Here is a 7,202-nt window from a genome sequence, read left to right as displayed (position 1 = left end):
TGTCTCTCATCTTTTTCTACTTCTGGTTTTTGTGGTACTTTAAGGGAAAATGACAAGAGTTCAGTCTTTATTCTCAATCACATCCTTGCTACTTTGTGGGCCAGAGAGAATATAATGTAGACTCAATTTGATATTTTGGAAAGGTTATACCTTCATTCATGTCTCCTTATTAATGCATAATTCCCAAAATGCTCCTCTGTGACAGAATGGCTTGGTCAATTTCACAGAAGTAGGTTGGGTAAATGTAACTTTTAATCATTGTATGCTGATCATTCATTTTGCATGTTTGTAATTTTCCTTTATTTAGTTTGTATTGAACTTTTTTTTTTTATCACTTTATGCTCTTTATAATGTCTTTGTTACTTTTAATTTGCTCATTCATTTCAACTCTTGTTGATTATAAAAACTTGAGATAGAATTTAAACAAAGTTATGTAATATTTGCTTTTATGACACATAGAGACACACAGAGACTTCTGCACACACATGCATACATAACTTTACTTAACAGGTCTGGCTTACACTGTGAGACATGAGCTTTTTGGTGTGTTTCAAAGTGAAACTATGTAACTTCCAAAGAACATAGCATAATGACTCATTCTTTGCTTGTACAAATAAAAAGTTAAATTCACAAGCAATAAGCCACATCATTGCTCAGTTCAGTAGAGATTTGCTCCCACAGCTTAACGTGGTCTGGTATGACCAGTAGCCTCTGGTGGCTATGGGTAGCAACCTTCAAGTAAATAGTGCTGTAACTTCTAATTAGTCAGACAGTTTGTGAGGCACAGACAACAATGTAAAACTAGCCAATTGGAATATTATAAAAATGTTGCAGGTGCCTGAAAACCATATGGACTGCTGATTAAAAAAAAAAAAAAAAAAAAAAAAAAAAAATCAAAAAGCACTGTAAATTATACTATACTATATGATAGTACTTATCCTTACTTAACAAGTTGGCAATCTTCAAACAGCCTACTCACATTCAGTGTAGACCTATGCACACTCACAGACTGTAAATGTACAGTAACAATGGCAGACATTAGCTGTTTGAAGATGTATAAACTGCTTTGGTCCAACTATGATAAAAGAAAACCGGACCAGTGAGCACCTTAGTTAATAAGTGCTGCATAGTTTTGCAGGAGAGAGGACAGACCCTGCCAGACCAGGGGCCCCAGTACAACAACACCGCCTATGTTTCCATCTCTGGTGACTTCAGTTTCTTTTCAATAGTGGGAAACTGCAGGATCACCGAATATTTGTATTTCAGGTGGCTGATTGAGTACTATACAAAGTGTGCTGAAGCAGAAAACAAAGGAGCTGAGGAAAATGTTGAGGGCTTGAGGGATACAAGGTGCCCTGTGAATTGTTTGAGTGAACAGCGTCTGTATGTGTTTGTCTGTGTTTCCATGCAAGTGACAGCTTGCGGCAGTGGCTGACAGCAAATAAACATGTTCCAGTAATTAACCTTGACAGGCCCAATGTGGTGCCAACAGCAGAAACCTGCTAATGACACAATTAATCCATAATTAAGGCATTCTGTCACACCACACTCACACACATACTCAGTCAATACTGAACATGGTGTGTGTGTTGGTGAGATTGGTGTATGTCTGCCGAGGCCAATACAATATGCACTACAATGAGAGCATAAAAGTAACACTGCATGATAGTACTTTTTTCAAAAAGCTCACTGACAATTTTTAAGCTTCTCTTGTGGCACTAAAATAGCATGTGTGTAATAACATGCGTGTCTACATGTAACTAGTGTGGCATTGAGCAAAGCAATTAAAAGTATAGAAATTTAATCAGCAAACAACCACTGTCTTTGCAGAAGGTACAGCAGTGTTTCTTCTGATTTACTTTCTTTTTTATTGCAGCCTTGATTGGCACTAACCTGTGCATTACAAACTGACAGCAGAGAGAAAAACCATGGAAGTTTCTGTCATGAGGCAGGGGCAAATAACTGAACTCAATGACATCCAGTATGCCTAATGTTCTGGTTACTCCAGCAAGACGGAGCTGATGTTCATAGTTAAACTTAAGAATTTAAGTTTCCTGGTGTGCACATAAAATTTAGTAATGGTTTACTTTATAGGAAGTATTTAGAATTATTCTGCAATTATTATTTACATAAAAACTATCATTGTAGTTTTTGTCTAAATGTGACAATAGTGGTTGAACGAATGAGACTGGATGAATAGATGAAGTCAGTTTTTCTGAAGAGCAGTATATCACCTCACTGCAGATTCTACCTGTATCAAAGGTGGTCAAAAGGAGTTTCTTTTTTGTTTTGTAAGAATATTTGAATAAAAAAAAACATAATTGCACTTGGATGCTCAGGGAAGAGAATTGGCTGAAAAAGGAGTTTATCCAGGACAGACTTAGAACCAGTTACAGCAAGTCTTCTGGGTAGGGTAAGCTGAGGCAGATGAGAGGAAACTGCAGATGTTTTAAAAAAGCAACCTCTTCCTGTACTTAATTTCTTATGTCTCTCTGGCCCCATTTTCTACTGCTTAGGTCCCCAGACTGAATTCTAGCACCTCTATGCCTCTGCTGGTGCAGCAATGTAATATAGTTACTCTGCTGAGTAAACAGTTTCCTGGACTTCCACAGGGAATGGTAAACTGTGAACACTGACCATGTCTCAGTGACTCCATTTTTAAATAAATACTAACAAATAAAAATTTTGAAAGTTACATCTGAAAACATCTACCTCATGTCAGCATTCATGTCCTGTGTTCAGCAAAGCTAAAAGGTGACCCATGTATGGCTTGTAATCATACTGACCAAATAGAGGTGATAATAATATGTAATTCAACTGCTTTGTCATTGATTTGTTTATTTTATGGGTTTTGCGAGTATTGGCTGGGTTAAAAGTTTTTGCAGTAGATGATATGAGATGCAGCAACTCTGCCCTGGTTTAGTTTTTACTGAATTTATGTTCCTGTTTAATATTGCAGCACAATCTATTCAGCACACCCCAAGGACATTTATAAGTGTTATACAATACATCCAGTATAAATATTAAAGATTTACTTCTGCAGTAAGAGCTACTAGCTTTAAATAAACCAATACATGATTCTAAAATAAAAAAACAACATATGTGTTCCAGTTTAATAGAGAAAACTGAATCAGCTTCATCTCTGACCAGACGCAATGAGTTTGCAAGTGGAATTAACAGGCAAATATTTCCTGCTACATTAATCAGAAACTAAAAACTGAGATTACATAAAAATAGAAAGGGCCCATCTTCATCTGTTGAGCATTAAAATGTGTGTGTATGTGTGTGTGTGTGTGGCAGATGCATTGGTCAGAGAGCTGAGGAAAGCCTGTATGATATTTAATATTCACATACATAATGGTAACATTATGGTTAATATGAGTATTTTTTCATGTAGTGTATACTAGATATGACATTCTGTAATTGCTTTTACATTGCATAGTTGTAGTCCATTTGCTGTTGCACAGATATCAAATGTATTTTGACTGTACCAAGGCAATATGCCCAGTATCCTTAAAGAACCTTTTCCCACGTGTTTTCTACCCTGATGACATCACCATGACATCATCTGGGTTATTTTCTCAGACTTCAAGCCACAGCGGAGACACTGTACAATTGTTTTCCCAGGTTGAGTTTGTACTTCTCATGAAAATTGCTGGAGCCTTCCTTTAAAAATCTAAACTTAAAGGGTCAGTTCACTCAAATGATCAAATTAGCGTTTATCCATGCAGATAGTTTGATTAGGTTGGGAAAAAATGTTTTAATGCTGTTAGCACTACAAATGAATGTTTGGACAAATAACAATTTGAATGGCAACATACAACTAAAGTGTGAAAACATATTCTTTGTATTTTGGGTGAACTGACCCTTTAAATCCAGACTAATGAAACTGGGCCAGCAGCTTTTAAAAGTAGAGTGAGCTAGATGTCACTGCAAGTCTTACAGACTGTCAGATCTGTTGAGCAATAAGAATAGGAACATTCATCATATCAGACTGGCTGATGTCCCGTTTTCATAAAACGTCAACATTGCCCTGACATTTGAGCTAACCATTATATCAGTCCAACTTTTCTGACGCTTCACAAAGTTTACTGTGCCAAGTCTTGTTCAGATCTCTGCCACCCTGTTTATAACTTTGACAGCTTTATTATGTACTTTGTACACAGCCTCAGCAGCGAGTCAAATTTCTGGCATGTGTAAATAGACTTACAGGTGATTTTGTGGCTGTCAGGGTGCTCGCTAGACATTTGTGACTGATTTATAGGCAGCACGTCAAACTGAACCTGAATAATCCATCAGGCAAATAAAGATGAAACTGTGCTCTCAGGTACACTCCAACTGCAATTGCTTCCAGTGTAAACACACATATGCACACACACCATTGTACCCTCACTTGCAGAATAACACCATGTACAGGTCAGGACAGTTAAGTGTTGAAAGTCTGGTTATAATGTGTGTGTGTAGATATAGTTATGTTTGTGTCTGTGCAACCGATTGTGTTTGTACACGTATGTGTGAACTGTTCACCCACATGCTTGTGTTTGTGTGTCTGTCAGGGTGTGTCAGGCTCAGTGCTGACAGGTGTGTGTCACCTCATCATTCAAGCTGTCAGCGCTGCAGACGGGCAGGAGGAGATGAGACGCTGATGAAGGATGCTGGTTGGCTGTCACTCAGCCCGAGCCACTTCCTGTGCGCTCGCAGTTTAGAGGGAGTCTTGGAGAAGTCCTATGTAGGACAAAGGCAGCCTGCGGCTAACTCCCCCTATTACCGCTGTCTGTAACGCTCTAAATGAAAAAAATCCCCCATCTGACTTGACTCATCGCTCATCACCAGCACAGGGAGAGTAAGAGAGAGCTCCATGGATCAAAGACTAGATGTCATATCCCCCTCCCCTTCCTTAAATTCATCCAAACAGCCAGAGCGAGGGCTGTATGTATGTATGTGTGTGTTGGAAGAGTGCAGCTTGCCAAGCTCCTCGACTTGAAGCGTGTGTTTATGTACTTTGTCACTCAGGAAAATGAGATGTGTAAATCCAAATGTCAGCAAAGAAGAGGAGATTTCTGATGGCGTTGAGCATCATGTTCCAGATTTGTTCTCCTGCTTCTCCCCACTTTTGGCCCACTGGACACACTGCTGACAGCTTCATGGCTGACAGAGAGAGGAGAGAAGATCTGAGCACTAATAGAAAGAAAAAGGAAGAATGGGGGAATGATGGTGGATGATGTTTCTTGAATGCATACAAGCACACGAACAAGGACCATGTCTGTGTTTGACAGTGTGTACTTACTTCTTATGGATGCGTGTTTGTGTGTGATGCTTTCAGAGTGCAAATTGAACAGAGGCCTCTACAGTATTTGGGTGACACAGTAATGGAGGGTAGGATATGTATGTGAATTGTGTGTGTGCGTGTGTGTGTGCCTGTCGCTAGTGCTCAGTGGCTGTGCCATTCAGCGGTACATACACAGGGTTGACAGCTCCCGCTTAACTGTGTCACTCGACATTACCCATACAGCACCACCAGAGAGAGAGGAGAAGGGTGGGTGGAGTGGAGGATGGGGTGGTAGATATGTGTGTATATGTATGTGTGTGTATGTGTGTGTCAGTGGCAAAGAAACAGGAATTCAGCAATAGAATGGTTTGTCCTTTTTTCTTTTATCTGCATATTCTCAGCCACTAAGCAAATGCTACAACTCAATTCTGGTTCATGTAATCCACTGCCCCTTACATTTAAGACTAGAGGTACCCTAGGGCCCCTGACAGAGGTCCTGCACTCCCTCTTGCAAAATGAAAAACAGTTACTTTTATATTTCCCTTCTCAGAGAAAAGCAGTCTTAGAAAATGCTGATGCTACCAGAAAGTCAACTGAAAAAAAGAGTTTAGATGTCAAAAATTATTTATAGAGAATCACTGTCTATCCTGCATTGACAGTAACTGTTGATGAAATCACTGCTGCTTTGAACCACAGTCATAATTTAAAAAAAACAGAATGAAGGCCAATGATTTAAAGGTGCATTACATAACACTGTAAACATCACTGTCATTGTAAATTAAATTGTAATTATGTCAGTACTGGCATTATCACTGGTACTTCCTGTAACAAAAGGTGTTAGTACTTGTTACTTCAGGCGTCCAGAATTCAGTAACTACATGCCATGTTTGTTGTCTGCTTAGACAAGGTATGGTGGCAGTTGAAGTACTGGATGGACTCAAAACTCTTCTAGATTATATCAACTAGTGATGACAACCTGAGTTAGAAAATATGCAGGCCTATACCTTTGACTTCAATAAAAGCTAACAACAAGCAGAAGATAAAGAATACACTTTTTCTAAAACTGATCTGAACTGAAACATAAAGGCACCCAGTGGAGTTGTGTATGTGAATGTTAACATGCATGCAGGTGACACATAATAAACACTATTCTGATTATTTGCAGGTGGCGATAATACAATGCAGCAACCAGGGCAGCAAGGAAGAGGATAAATTTGAACATTTCTGGATTTAAAATCTACTTTGCAAATGGTTTGTAATGAAGGAAAATATTTCAATGCATTTGTTGCATCCCAATGATATGCACAATGTGTTTTGGTGGTAAAATTTGAAGGTAAACTTTTGTTTGTTTGCAAGAAAACTTAACAGGGCAACTGTAAATGAATTGGCTTTCAGGTTCTGGGTCAGTTTTAGGTGAAATCAGCAGCTGTGGTGCAAAGCTTTGGTCCCAACTGCAATGACAAAGAATTTGCCAATTTGTTGTTGTTTTTGGAGTTGAGCACCATGCTAAACATCCCAACTATTTCCCAGAAGCTATGTGAATAATATGATAGCCAAGACATAACCTAATAGTATTGTTAATTATCTGAGAGACTCCCTTGTCTCTATATTTAAGGACACTTATCATTACATTTAAATGCACTGGTAAAGAATACCTCTGGAACCAGCTAATTCACTTAAAATAACCCAAAGCAATTAGATTTTATCGTTATAGTAGCAATAACATTTGGTCATAGTCCTTTCACAATGGTCAAAAACTGCACATTATTAAATATTTTATCAGTTGGAAGTCAAAAAATATTAATGGCCATATCTACTAGCAGTGAGATTTGTTAGTATCCTAAGACCTCAATAAAAAGATCACTCTGTGTTTTTACTTTGGCTGCTTCTCCGCCAATCTTACTTGCTGTTGCATGCTTTTTTGTTTTATTAT

The sequence above is a fragment of the Lates calcarifer genome, linkage group LG13 (assembly GCF_001640805.2).
Source record: "Lates calcarifer isolate ASB-BC8 linkage group LG13, TLL_Latcal_v3, whole genome shotgun sequence".
NCBI lineage: Eukaryota > Metazoa > Chordata > Actinopteri > Centropomidae > Lates > Lates calcarifer.
Note: the sequence above shows the minus strand (reverse complement) of the source record.